The 14,767-nt window shown below is 46.8% G+C and overlaps 1 protein-coding gene across 2 annotated transcripts in view; it reads left to right on the top strand.

Annotated features, from left to right (window-relative positions):
- Inos (Inositol-3-phosphate synthase) overlaps positions 1-14,767 on the top strand; it is a 121,950-nt gene that overhangs the window by 94,807 nt on the left and 12,376 nt on the right. Inside the window, exon 1 of one of the 2 annotated variants that reach the window (XM_075698022.1) lies at positions 7,835-8,127. The exons of the other annotated variant lie outside the window; for it this stretch is intronic. The gene's annotated coding sequence lies outside the window, so the exon portion shown is untranslated. Of the gene's footprint in view, positions 1-7,834; positions 8,128-14,767 lie in introns of those variants that run through there. 2 annotated transcript variants of the gene reach the window in all.

Below are 14,767 nucleotides of genomic sequence, written 5' to 3'. Positions count from 1 at the left end.
AAGTTATTTTCTTCTTTTACCTCGTACGCGAATGTGTGCATCACTAGCCGTCTTGCGAGGGTCACCAAGGCAAGATTAGCTTTTGTTTCTCACGCTGTTTAACAAACAACCACGTCTTACCGGTTCCAAAAATTGGTTCCACCACGAAAACTGGTCCTAAAAGAGCTACACCGATAGTAGCAATGCACGGCAAGCGTTGTGGCTCGGCGTTCATCGGCATCTAACAGAACGCGCAGGTCGAGCCGGACAACTCGAAGGAGAACAAACAAACAAACGCCATTGATCCATCCTGAAGCCGAAGACCGTACTTCCGAAGTCAGCATGCTCAGTAGCCTCTTTTCATTAGGTTCTCCAACATACCGTGAATATAGCACCTTTGAGGCTACGAAAAAAAGTCGCAGTTTCCCCGAAAGCGGAGGCATCGATTGCGATAGCAAATTAGAACACAGCCGTACGAAGTAACGATAGCACTTTTATCGGCCGTATCAGCTTGTAAACTTTCGCTTGCTAACTAAATTAACAAGCATGGTGTCAGCGCGCAGTGCAAACATGAACCCATCGCACTCGATGACCGCGGACACTCGCTGTCAAAACGCTGGCGTGAGGAAACGTGGCAGCAGCAGCGAGCGAAGCGATCTTCGTGCTCTCTATCGCTGGCAAAGTGAGCGCCGAGAACACACATCACGCACAAAGGTACGAGCCGCCGACGTACTTAAACTCTGGCCCCAACGCAGATCGCTCTGAACATACGGCGATCGCTCGCAGCTGCCACATGCGCAGTTGCGGCCAGAGTAGAAATCCGCCCCCCCTCCCCTCTCTCCCCCGGTGCCTTGCGCGCCACGGAAGACGGCACGCTTCCGCTGCTTCCGTCCCTTTCGCGCGGGCGAGATTGAGCCGCGATCGTTGTCTCCCCTCGCCTGCTTTCACTCGCACAGACACCGCAGGACGAGCGGCGACGTTGTTGTCGCCCTTGGAATTTATACGAAACCTCACGGCGACGCATGACGACGGCGACGACGACGACAGAAATGCGGTTGGAGTGTCCATATAATCGATATCGCAATAAAACACACGAGTGCTGCTCGGTCGACGAAGGCGCTTTTGTCGCACCATGTGTCCGCGGGGTGCGTCGCAATAAGACGACCAACCTAACAAATACACCGTGCAGAAGCACCTTGCTTGAAGAGAAGTTACCTCTTCGAAGTCTTCTAGCATGATATTCTACTGATCTTCATTAACCGTCAACCTGCCTGTTCTCTGAGAGGTCTCGAACTCTCACTTGTTGTGACGTAAATCCTGATGAAAAACAAGGGAACAAAAAATATGTCTTTATTTTTGACCTCCTAGATATATGGCCTTATCGCTGATGCCAAATCTAGGCTTTTAAGTTCAATATCGGGCCGGGCAAGGTTGTTCCGTCGACTTACAGTTCATTAAGATTGCTCCATCGGCCTGTGGTGATTGGCACGACGTCGAAAGTTCGTTCAGCTATATGGGGTGCTTGCCTTTTGTAACGCCTGCCCGAGGGCCATCGAGTTTTTCTGCTTACGTCGTGGTGATGTGAATTGTTGTGCAAGAAGCGCGCATCTCCCCTCCCGCCGCTCCTAACCTCCCCGTGCTCCTTACAGTCAATGTAGCAGAAACAACGGTCCGTGTATCTCTCCTTCCTTTCTGTTTCTTCGTTGCCATGGCAGTGTCTATGTTGCCACACGCAGTGCCTCGGAGGAGCAGCTTCTTTCTCGTTTTTTTCTTTGTGGCCTTAATTGGAAGGGGACTGCGACTTTTTCGGCTGCTTATAACCTTGTACACGTGGCACGAGGATGTGTTGTTTACACCGATGAAAGCGCCGGTCTCACAGCACAGACATAAAAAAAGCTTACGCACCAGCTGCGCGTTGCGCTTGCGTATAAAATACAAGGTCCTGTCCAACGAGAATACAAAGCGAGCAGACAGCCGACTTGCTGCCCGTACAGCCTTATTTTTAATCTCCGTTAAGCGAATGCATGCACATACCACGTGCGCCATAGGTGCTGACTGCATCTACCTAAAGCTTTAGATCTACCATCCTCCACTGGATCAGTCGTCTAATAAAGCAAGACGACGGGGTAAAAAACGCGAGCGCCGCCTTTCCCCGCCAAATCGACCGGCGGCCCACCCAGGTTACTCCGGTCGGCTCGGAGTGTTTTCGTTTCTCTTCCTAAAGGTCAAAAGTGGGTCAGACGGTGTTTATCTGGCGCACTTTGGCAGTTTGTATTTTGCACGAGGGCGCGCGTGCGCGGCGGAGAGTCGAGAATCGCGCGCTCTCCCAACAGCCGAGGGTGCGCGAGAATATTCTGGCAGCGGCGAAGTGGCCCGAGCGCACATGTTGATAGTCGGGCCACGGGGATGGGCTGTCTGTCTTGCCGGCTCGACGAAGGGCGCAACGCCTAGTTCGCAGCAGCCGCCAGCAGCGGTTACCCGAACGCTAAAGCTGCTGGCTTGCATTTCTCTCTTCTTTTTTTTTTTTTTTGACGTCCTCGTGTTGCTTAAGGAGCACGCCTCCGATGCTAACAGCTGGTTGGAGGTAGTGAACGCAGCTGCAGCCGCAGCCTCTAGAGTGCACGCCGCGAATCGCAACCAAGCAGCGCCGCGATCATCTGAGGTTCTGCACCTGTTTTCCGAGTGATATCTCTCGTGTTCGGCTATTGCCCTCTTGCACACGATAAGCCCGTCTCCATAGCTAGAGTATCGCGGCCCTCAATGCGTTGAGAATGTTTCCTGTTATTTATTTATTTATTTATTTATTTATTTATTTATTTATTTATTTATTTATTTATAGATTTATTTATTTATTTGGGCATAATGCAAGATGCTGTACAGTAAACATTGCTGGCTTCTCCGCAGCAATATATTATTGAAGAAGGAGGAAAGACATGAGCTCTGCTGAAGCATGATAGCGTTTAAGCAAGCAACCTGCAAACAAAAGAAAGCTAACTAATAAAGGAAGAGCGTGTACCGGCACAATATATGCGCCGACAGGCACACTGCAGGGCTCAACAGAAACGTTGTCGAGTGGATTGAAGAGCTGTATATGTTTGTTTCAAGTTCAAGGGCTTGTTTGCTTGCTTCTTGCAACGCAAGAAACAGGCAAATTAAACAAGCCCTCTAAATTCAAATGCATATTTATAATCCGCAATAATTATTTTGTTTTGAAGAAAGTGAAATGGCGGCGAGGGGGCAGTGTTTCGTCAAAAGTGCGTGCAATGTTCGGGAAACGCAAACGTAGTGATATGATCTCGATCCCCGTTTGTTGACTTGACAGAGAGAAAGATGCACAAAAGACACAGTGCGCACTGTTCACCGCAGCAGCGAGCTCCAGGACTTCACTCGGGAGAGACGGTTGACGACGAAACGTTGCGTTAAGTGAAAGCACGCATAGCGCTAGTGATTGGAGCAAGAGGCAAAACAGAGTTCGTGTATGGGTCACGCTGTTTGCACGTTTCATCTTACTGGCCAAGTCAGTAAAAAAAATTTTTTTTAGTATTCAGTGTAGGGCATGAAATTCCGGACAAAAGATACGCAACTTCGACACCTTTTCGATTCGATATACTTCAGGCCTTTAAGCTTTCCAGTTGCCACCTGCATGCAGCTATGCCTCTGACCGTGACAAAACGGTGAAGCTGCTTGCAGAAAATCCGCTGGTCTAAATGTATACGAAAGGGCATGCAGAAACCCAATTAGAGTAACATTCATCGTTGTGACTGATTAACACTATGCTTAAAACAGTGATAGTGCTGAATCTGTTCTTTAGTATTATTGGCATGGTCAAAAGGAGATGTTGGCGCACAAATACGGCGCCTGGGCAACACCTTGTACCATCAACATGTGTTACAAAGACGCATAAAAGTGCGCATAGTTTTTGTATAACAACGCAGGTATGATTCTTCGTATATATTCACCCTTCCCTTGCGCTCTGCAAGGGGAAACAAGAAGTCGTTCAATACCTCTCTTCGCTTTTTTTTTCTTTTATTTACTCGTAGTTTCTATTGTAAGGTGGAGGGATGTCTGGGTAACTGGAAAGCTGCCTACACTGCTCGTGCAATGTTGAAGTAGTCACAGGCAATACATTTCGTATATGTGCAAATTTCTTTCACAAAACAAAAATTCGCTGATAATGATTTTGACATACAATAAAGTAATCGTGTTCTTGTTTGGTTTCTTCTAGAGTGTGCCCTAAAATAAAAACAGGTACAATTCTCATTTATGTTAAATAAATTGCGAAATAAGGCCGCTAGTTAGTAAGATAAACTTGCTCGTCGTGTTTTTCTTTCCTTTTTCAGCCTAAGCGTATTCTGGCCTTGGCTATTCAACAAATCTCGAGGAATTATGCTTTGTGAGAGCAGTAACAATGCGTACTTTCTGTGTACTTTTGTACACAACGTCTGTGTACTTTCCACCCACGCACACAAGCACTCAGGCCTTCGTTCGGGTTGACTGTCATTGTAGTTGTCATTGGTGTTTATGCGACAACATTGTGCTCTGCCTTTCTTTTTCGTCGCCTTTGCGTCACGCTCCGCATGTACTGCTGCCGACCGCTGAAGCAGGGTGCGTGGTATTATTATTTTGGGTTCCTCCACGCTGGTGTGCGGATCATCATGCCGCACACTACGGGTGCCCAAATGACCAATCAGAGCGTGCGGCCTTTCGAAGGGAATGAAACGCCTCGTCCCGCCATGGCGCCCTGGCATTTTTCATTCGGACGAGAAGCGTTGTCCCGATTTCGTAATCCTTGTGCGGTTGCTTGACCTGAATGCACTGCAGGGGCGTGAAGACGCAGCTAACCGGGGTCCCGCGACCGGCACTTTAGTTCGGTTATTACCTTGTTGTCTTGCTGGAGCGCATTCCGCCATTGCCGTTTTGATGCAGACGAATGTCCCCTCTTTCTATATCATTCATCTCGCGTCGAGATTTTTCTAGAAGCACCGCAAGAGAGGGGGAGGGATGAGAGGGGATGGGACGGGGGGCACTCGAGACCTGCTTCGACCTCGCGCAGACTCAAATAGGCACGGTGTCCTGTGTCTACTACCCGGTATATAGCTTCTCCAATTTCACGCATTGTTTCGTCTGAAGTAACATCATCGCCCTCATGGCGCCCTTGCTGGTGAACGGAACACGACTGTCGTTTCCTCTTGACTAGCTGCGTCACCAATGGCCACCAAGGTGAAAAGGACGGAACGGTGCGAGCGGAAATCGACGGTCGCTATAGCGCGTCTACAAACGAACAAAAGGGGAAAAGAGATGGCGGGAAAAAATTGGGTGCCTCTTAGTCACATCGCTTTTTTTCCCTTTCTCACTGCTGGAAAAATTCGGTTAAAAAAACAGATTTATTTTATGTAACCCGTAAATGTATGCCGAACAATGCTTGAGAGCAGCACTGTTGACAATTGAAGTACCTGTCTGGTCTGCTTGTTTGCCTGTATGCAATATACCACCAACTAGCCCAAATAAATGTGTTCGTACAATCAGCAAGGCGTCGTTAGGCGTCGATCAATCGGAATGAGTGGCGGATGGTCATTATAATGCGCATTTATCTGCTGCATTTCATCCCCATCATTCTTCAAGGGGAAGCTGCTCCCTGAATTCAGCCAGCAAAATACAGTATAAATTGCAATAAAAATGATACATCTTATTAGATTGACGGAATTGTGGTGTTTCACATCTCTTGTGCTGTCCGCTTACCCCAGTGACCCACCTCTTTTCTTCGAACCTTAGACAGACAGACAGACAGACAGACAGACAGACAGACAGACAGACAGACAGACAGACAGACAGACAGACAGACAGACAGACAGACAGACGGACGGACGGACGGACGGACGGACGGACGGACGGACGGACAGACAGACAGACAGACAGACAGACAGACAGACAGACAGACAGACAGACAGACAGACGGACGGACGGACGGACGGACGGACGGACGGACGGACGGACAGACAGACAGACAGACAGACAGACAGACAGACAGACAGACAGACAGAGACGGACGGACGGACGGACGGACGGACAGACAGACAGACAGACAGACAGACAGACAGACAGACGGACGTTTCGCATTCCGTTCTTACAAAGAAAACAAAATGCCAGGACTGGAGCGAAAAGCTTCTTTTCAGCAGCTTGACAAGGGCTCCGGCACTCGTTGCATTTGGCAGTGAAAAACACATAAATGATATTCACGAGACATGTACGTGATATCTTACATTGTAATAACTAGATATTAAATAACACATGAACATGTATTTAAATTGTAATCATAATATCTACTCGTGATTATTATACAGTACAATACATTGATATCAACAATATTACTTCAGACACAATGCACGTATCACGATTGCATATATATGTATTTTGCGTGTGTCGAACAACAATTCGTGAAAAACAACAACTAAAAAGAAAAAAAAGCACGCATCAAAGGACATACAAACAAGTGGCTATACGAAGTAATTTACTGTTGCATATTTAAATGCATTCGAATCACCGACGCAATTTGAGCACAACGCATATCTTTCATTTTGATAATTTCGCAGAGTATAAACAAAGTTTTCTGCTGTGAACTTACGTTTATAGCATACACATCTATCTATTCACAATTAGTATATTGCCCTTTTAATTTCTGCCGGGTGATTGTGCTTATATCGAGATTCTTTTTGAAAGGTTCAGTAGCATCGGCATTCTGCATTCTAATCTGTTACGTCCTTGTTTGGTCTGTGAAAAAGAAACCGCCCATATTTCGCGATGTCGAATGTCATACTGGACTTCAGCAGGTCTTTCTAACTTGCAAAAACTAAGAAACTTGGTATCATTGCGTATTACGCTGGACATGTATTTTATTGCTAGACTGAAATCATACCGCTGATAAGCAGTTCTTCGACATTACAATACAGCTAGATGAGCGCTGCAATATTGTTGAATTATTAAATCAACCAAAACAGACTTCTCATACCGGACATCAAGGCGTCACAAGCCCCGGAAATGGGTCGATGCTCCGCAAGAACCACACCGCTTACAGAGCAAAGACTTTGAATTATTAACTCGGTGCGTACAAACCTAAGTTCTGTCGATATCTGTGAACAGTCCTCCAAGACTCTGTTACGTATGTTTAGCTTTGGCCAAAGTTCGTAAAGCGCAACGTAAAACTAACATCATACAGTTACCCCCAACCAGCCTCCAATGAACTGTATAATCGCGCTCCTCTCATCATTTTTGTTTTTTCACCAACCTCGCGTTTCTGATGTGTGAATAAATGAAACAATAATGTAAATAAGTGCGTTCTGTTTTTCTTGTTATACAACTCCCTCTACAACATCGCGCTCGTAAACATTGCGCCTTGGCTCCGCGGAATTGTTTCGCGCGCCAGTAAACGCACGGGGAGGGGTGCTTTGTTGCTGTTCTGCACGCTTTATGCGTCGCAACGATGCGTTGGAATGTTGCGAGACAACTGTAGCTGCGCTAAGGGCACTCTGATAAAGACGAAGAGTGAGGTTGTTATGATGGACCGCCAAAAAAAGTGGCGGCGGGACCGGCCGTCCCCCCAGCAAGTATACCTCTCCGCACGCTCTGGTGTGCGAGGGAAAGCAACCGCGACAGGAGGGGGGGTTCGCCGGCGCCGCCGGCGATGCCAAGGCCATGGTTAAGCGGCCACACCGGCGGCGCGGCACTCTTCCGCTGCTGTCCGCTGCGCTCGCGGAGCGTGCTCCTCGCACCACGTGACAGCAGCTTGCTGTTGCGCTTCCCGCTGCGACCACGTGACCGCGTCTCTGTGGCAACGGCACGCCTAGTCACCGGCTGCGCCTGTGCAGCAGCCGGCGAAGGAAAATTCCGCTTCTAGGCGTTTCTCTCTCGGAGGGCGGATTCGATGCGAGGATCGATTTTCCGCCAGTACGGAAGTAGACGCGCTTAAAAGACAGTCGCCGCTGCGTGCTGGTCGTCACTTGTTCGCTCCTCCGGCTCAGCACTCTCCAGTCTCTGGAAGGTCAGCTGCGTTCGGCTACCAAGCCATCCTCGTACGCGATCACTGCAACATTAGCCACTGCTGCTGCTGCTGTCGCTGCTCCAATCTCTCCTAGAGCTCCTGCCCACCTCACGGTAGGTGCCCCTTTCGGTCCAGTTCTCCATCGAGAGATGCGTGTCCGCGCGCGCTCAACCCCGTGCCGGCAGCCACTGCGACGCGGCGCCTGCTTAGAGAGCCGTTCGAAATTTTTAAGCGCATGCTGCTGCTACAGCACGCAGTATTGGTAAACAAGGAGAGCGTAATGCGGCTTCCCTGCAAGCCATGTTCCACCACTACCCCCCCCTCCCCTCGAATGGCTTCAATCGATCGTTCTCACCGATAACCTATAAGCGGGTTAAAAGCGAGAACGTTCGAGTGCCTGTCTCGATCATCGTTTTTCAATCCAGTCGGAAAATCGGGATGGGGTATTTACGTTGTCATTGTCTACTTTTGATGTGCCAATCTGGCACTTCTTTAACTTGATTGGCGCCTGGAGGGGAGCCATTCTCTAATCGCTAGGCACTAAAGCAACAGAAAAATATGTTTGGTCATGATTTTGTCGAGTGACCCGTTGCATAGAAGCACATTGGTACATGTTTAAATAAAAATAAGATAAAATGCTTTCGTATTGGTGTAAATTGGAGCCTGCCTTGCATTTAAACACTGCTAAATAACAATTCGTTCCTCCGAAGTAGCAGCAATTAAAGCAGTTTCAAAGGTTATGTGAAATATCCGAATTTGGCGTGCATCCAAATACTAAAACATTATGTAGTAATTCGCGGAACGTCAGCAAAATTTGGGTCCAGCACTTCTCTAATAGCTCAAGCCGGCAGCCGCGATCGACAAGCACAGCACGCACTTCAATGTACGATATAGATAGCAAAAACACGACTCGGGGAAGGGCTGTTTGTTTACCCTGCGCGCCTCCATCTGGCTCTGTGCGGTTACTATTTCTGCGCTAGTAATGCGGAACGGCACATGCTTCCTTTTCTTTTCCTAAGCTCTTCTGGCATATCCCGAATAACCTGCTCGTTTTCGTAAATCATTTTCCCAGCGTCAGTGCGATGCATACCTCGCACCGGCTTTCTCTTTTTGCTTTTCAAAATGTCCGCGTCCCAGGGCTGCCCGCACGAGCAGCGAGGCCGCCATCATGGCGGCTTTCGAAACCCGTAGGAAGCCCTTCCCTATCCTCTTTTCCGTCATAGCTGCTGCTAGAACTGCTTACTCAGGCTCACCGACACCCCATGCATAATATGAGGACGTAATGTACGTTAGTGCATTAGCGGTTTCTTGTTTGTTTTAGTGCCTATCTTGATTCAATTCTTAGCTAATGTGCCATCCTTACATTTGCATCTTGCTAGTGGTGAGAAAAATTCAAGCAAGTCGTGAGTGATAACATGGCTTTCTCATGGGAGCCTGCAGCCCTGTAAATGGTGCATATTCCCCTTCTGGGAGCGTTCTCCGGGGCCTCATTGTTTCATTATTCGTGGTCCGGCCGCCACATTGCATCGCCCGCGCGGGACACGGTAACAGATTTGCCCAGGAACTTCAATGCAACCATATGAATTCGCATGCATGGGCGCCGAATGACCCAAGTCTTGGTCAATATCCAGTGCATGTCGTCCCGAGCGCATAATGCACTGCACCGTGCACTGTATTACGCTCCAGAGTGAATTGAATTTGGCAAAGGAGGCACCGAAACGCTCTACCCTAGAAGTGGAAATGAGAAATGCTGCATTAGTTACTGGCAGTTGTCTGTCACTAGCAATTGATCAGCGTTCAGTCGTGCAGGCTGTATCCCCAGGGCTCGACACTGATTGCCCGTTTTAGGCAGTGTGCTGTGAGCTGCCTCACAACACTGTGAGCAGCTTGACAGTGCATTGCTGTATGTTTACTGCATCTGTCGAGAGTCTGGAGAATGGCTTAGTGTCGCGAAATCGCGCCTTTTTGGTCTCGCATGTGGCACGCAGCTGTCACGTTCACTGCAGCATGTCTCTCGTTGCCGATCTGGGCAGCGTTTCGAGCCTCTCTGAACCTTGTTTGTCCATTTTTCGTCATTTAGCGCTGCGATGCTGAAGTTCTCTTCTCTGTTTCAGCCCGCTTCGGGTGGTGCCAGTAGCTTAGGCACTGGTCAGTGTCGACCTGAAAGCCTCAGGCGCACGCGGATTCATGTACCGCCTCAGTTCCGGCTGTGTCGAGAATGGTGTTGTGTGCCACCGGGGGTTACGTACAATGAGCCCTGTGTACGAGTTTCAACCAGAAGATGCAAACTTGTTTCGTGATGAGAAGGTTATCATACCCTCCATGATGGGTTGCTGCAGTGCTTTTAAGCAGGGAAATGTTCATGGGATAAATTGGTCTGCAACGGTGGGTGGTAATCGCGGTCGTGCCGCAAGCGCTGACAGAAAAACTTAATAATTTGTTAGGGATGGCCCCTCAGGCCATCCCTAACATTGGGTAAGAGAGGGAAGGGTAGCGTAGCCACTGAAAAACAAAATTCTGACTATATCACTCTTTCAGACGAACGTTTCATTCCCAGTCAGAGGCAACATTTTTGATTATGTCAAATTTTAGTGAGAGTATGCCAAATCACATTATTCCATAAAATATTTCACCATTTCTTTTCCTCGTGACACTCGTTGCGTGAACATGGTCATGTATGTACAAGCCTGTAAATAGAAATTGATATGCGTAAGCGCAACCTAAGGGATTGCGCGCTAATGTCACGATTATACACAAGTCTCCACAAGAAGCAAGCATTGCAATAACCGTAATGCCGTGACAAGCTTCCAACTTCTGGTGTTCTCATCTTTCTAATATGGCGTTGTACTAATTTCTGTAATTAAGTACGTAATTTCTCGAGCGGTTAGCAAGTGTTTAGCGCACGCATCGTGCCAGTCGCATTTACAATGCCGCAAGTGACTCAAGAAAGCAACTCGCATCAATCAGTCGGCATGGTGCTAATTGTCAAGTTACTCGCTTTGTGCGCACAGTATAATGCGTCGTGCCCTGAAGCGCCGCCATCTGCTGTTGGATGCGAGCATCGCTTTCTTATTCAAACTTGTGCAGTTAGGCAATGTCGCCAGATGTCATCACGTTATTAGTATGTTGTTAAACCTAGATTCTTCGGTTGTGATTGAAGCGTTTATTTTCGTTGATTGGTTGATATAACTCGACAAATATCATCCTTGAATCGGCACTAGTATTCGAAAGCATTAGCCAGTCTCGCCACTCGGCGTCATTGTTTGGGAATGGTTAGTGTATCCTCTTGAAAAAATGATTACTTGCTCTGGTGTTTGTTGTCACAACTCTTTAGGCGCTGCAAGTGTGCCGATTTTGGACGTTTTCTTCTTTTAGATTTCGCGTAACCTCATGAATGCCATCTTGTTGAGAAGGGTCATTCTTAATTGAAAAGTGAATGTAGCGTTCTTTAATTATATATAACGACTGGTGCAACAAGATAGCCTGAACATTGAGGTTATGCGGAACCACATTCTTGTTAGCAGCATATTCGAACTGTTTCTACGCCTTAGGTATAACGGCCGGACGGCCTTTGTTCCACGTCGCGCCATGTACTGCCATTCAGCTAAGCACAACGGAGGTTGCATTCACCGAGCACTCAGTGCAGTTGTTTCTTACATCAAATAACTGTGCCTCAATGAGGAGTTGCACAACACCGTAACTTTGGTTTTATTCTGTCTAACCACAGCTTGAATAAATGAAATACGTCATGGCATTTTCATTATTCGTGAAGGTGAAATAAGATTTACCGTTATAAAGGAAAACAACTCGTAGTAATGTTGCAGTGTCAGTACGGTACTGAGCAATTTCGCACGTTGCTTGTATGTATAGCTATGCTTTAGTCACTCCTCATTGGGCGCAGTCTGTTTTATGTAAAAAAATATTTTCTCAACAAAAAAATGAAATGTTTGTGAAGTGTGCTACTAACCATGAAACTGACCAACTGCTTTTGTGCTCCATTCGTATCATTGTAAGCACTGGCGTCCCTCGACTGCCAGTGAGCAACACATGTTGGTGAGAGTTGTCGGGTCAGAAACAGCTTCAATAGTTTCAAATTCTGGCGCAGTGAGACACTTCTAAATTTTCATACTGACAAATTTTTTAAATAACCCGGTCGACTAAGATTATCTGAATGCATGTTCGATTAAAATAGATTGAATTTCCTGGCCTCATCACTTGTAGTTGGGGTCATATGCGCTGAAGTACTGTAGCGTTAACCACAGCCCAACAGCCCTTTGCTACAGAAATTTGCAAGAATAGTTTTCGCAAGCAGTAAGCCAACTACAGTCGCCCTGAAACTGAGCGGCACAGTTCCTTTGGGACCAAAAAGTACCAAATACCTCCCATGGGTATGTGTCAATAGGACACGCTTTGTCCTGCCACAGGGTCTGGTCATGTATTGAAATACGCACTTAGACAATTTCTCTAGGTTAATGTATTAAGCCAGTGATACTACCAAGTGTAGTTGAGCTTTTTTTATTAAATGATGAAACACATATTAAAGAATATATTCCCTGTGGATTCATCGCCTGCAGCGCTTACTGTATACACATGAATAAATTAATAAAATACATAACAGTCTCATTGGGTGCTGTCTATTAAGACTGTATTCTTCTTGGCTGTAGCCACCTAAGTGCGGTAAAAAATCGTACTGCGTAGTCAAGCATATTCATTCTCGCCAAAGCCAGGCGTTATGAATGGTGCCTATGCCGGGGTGCTCTCTAGAAATCTAGCCTTTGCAAGTTCCCGGATAACGATAGTATCGAAAGTGCACCCCTGCTCAGTCAAAACTTTGAATGCTTTTCAGTGGAAGCTCTTTACTGCAGGATGTCAGCACGAATTGTGCCTACATGATAGTCGTCCACAGTCCAAACTGCGAGGTATTTAGTACCGAGATTTTGCTCGTGCATTGAGCATTAGAAAATAATTAAAAGCGCAATTTTAAGTTTTCTGCCATTGTCTTCGGTACGAGTGTGTGTCGTAACACGTGCAAGTTTCAATTTGCAAATAAAATATTTGACACCTCGAGGCTGTACTGCCAGGAAAGATGGGTCTCTGGTGTCAGAGGCTCGGGGTATGTGCCAACGCTTCGGCAAGTGCATTTTCTTCGTCAAGCAAAGCCCATTTCTCGCAGCGGTGCTCGCGAAAATTGGGCGAACAGTAGAAACAGTAGTGCGTTGTATACAGAACAAAAACAACAAAAAGTTTGTTACGGTCCGAGGCATAAATAATCCAACGTGTAAGCGTTCTGTGTTGAATTGCCTGCCGCCGTAACCTCTTGCTTGACATAAAGCTGATTCATCCACGGAAACCCTGTGCCCTGTATTATTGCAAGCAAGAACCGTCGGTTTCGTTTTCAAGACGACCGTTCGATGCTTGCAGTGCAAAATGCTACACATTTTGGTCCCTTCATTTATGCTGTGCTCTGAACAGTTTCACTCGCTTTCCTGCACTTACGCAAAAACGTACGACAAAACAATCCAAAAATGGTAGCCAAAGGAACACAGACACGATCATTGTGGAAAGCCAGTATTTTTATTATTTTTATTATTTCTATCTAGAGTGGGAAATTGCAATATGACTAATCGTTGTTAGCACATTTTTCATTAGTTTTAGCACTGGTATCATATTTTGTTTAGCTTTTAAGAACATGTGTTTCCGTTGAGACCGCACGCCGTCTCTTGTTGAATCAAATACAGTGGTGACCTGAGCAAAATGATGCTTATTCAACGTAATGTTTTGCAGTTGCCACCCACTAACACCATTCCCATTATGTACAACTCTCACATCCTATTTCAAAAGGCTAAGTTCCTGGCAAGGACTTCATGAGCACAGTTATTGTGCGTGATGGCAGCACTGACACGCATACGCACTTAATGATTACGTAATAAGACCAATTCAGCTGATGCTCTGCGTGAAGTTGAACTCCTGAATAGTTCTCGTTTTTGGGTACGGCTCTCTTCTCCTCTGGCAGCCTGTTACCGGCAGGTTGCCTCGACTCCTCGATACCAGAAGGCCAAGCTAGTTTGATAAGGTTGTTAAACTTGCTAAAGGCCTTGCTAAATTCGAGCTAACGTTCGCTTATAAGCCTAGTCGTACCTTGTCAGGCTTTGATTCAGTGTGTTCCAGGAGTCGGTGTGTTCGTCGCGGAAGGCTGCGACGTCGTTGGCAGGCGATGATAGCCGTAGGGAATATTTCAGGATCTTAAGTAATCGTTTAGTGTGAAGCCGTTACGATATGAAACGCTGCATTACTTGCGAGCGAGAACATAAATATGCATGCTTTTTATGAGTGCTGCCTCTGGGTTTCGCTCCACGACATACATACATCGACCTTTCTGACAAAATAGAAAGAAGAAAGAGAGGACACTAAACACGAAAGAAACTTCTCTTGGTAAAAGTTTGGCGCACGGCCAATTGTGTCCGGCATTTTCAACAGTGCACTGAACAGACGTCTTCCGTAAGGCACCACTTCATATTCTGGTTATGTTCCTGGCTTTAGAAATACTGTTATGTTGCTCCTGACATCATTTCCATGCAACCCAACGGGCTGTGCTGTTACGCACAAGCACATATGACACGGCACAAGTTCTTCTATTAGATCCGTCTGAAATCGCGTCTTCGCTTTCTCAGCATTTCTTAGCGAAAGAAAAACGAATGATGAAATGCACAAGCATATTGCCGCTTTCCGTCTAGACTTCTTTCCCTGCGCCTT

This window comes from Dermacentor variabilis, chromosome 1, assembly GCF_050947875.1.
Source record: "Dermacentor variabilis isolate Ectoservices chromosome 1, ASM5094787v1, whole genome shotgun sequence".
In the NCBI taxonomy this organism is placed as follows: Eukaryota; Metazoa; Arthropoda; class Arachnida; order Ixodida; family Ixodidae; genus Dermacentor; species Dermacentor variabilis.
The sequence above is the reverse complement of the archived record's forward strand: the minus strand, read 5'-3'. Positions and strand labels throughout refer to the sequence as shown.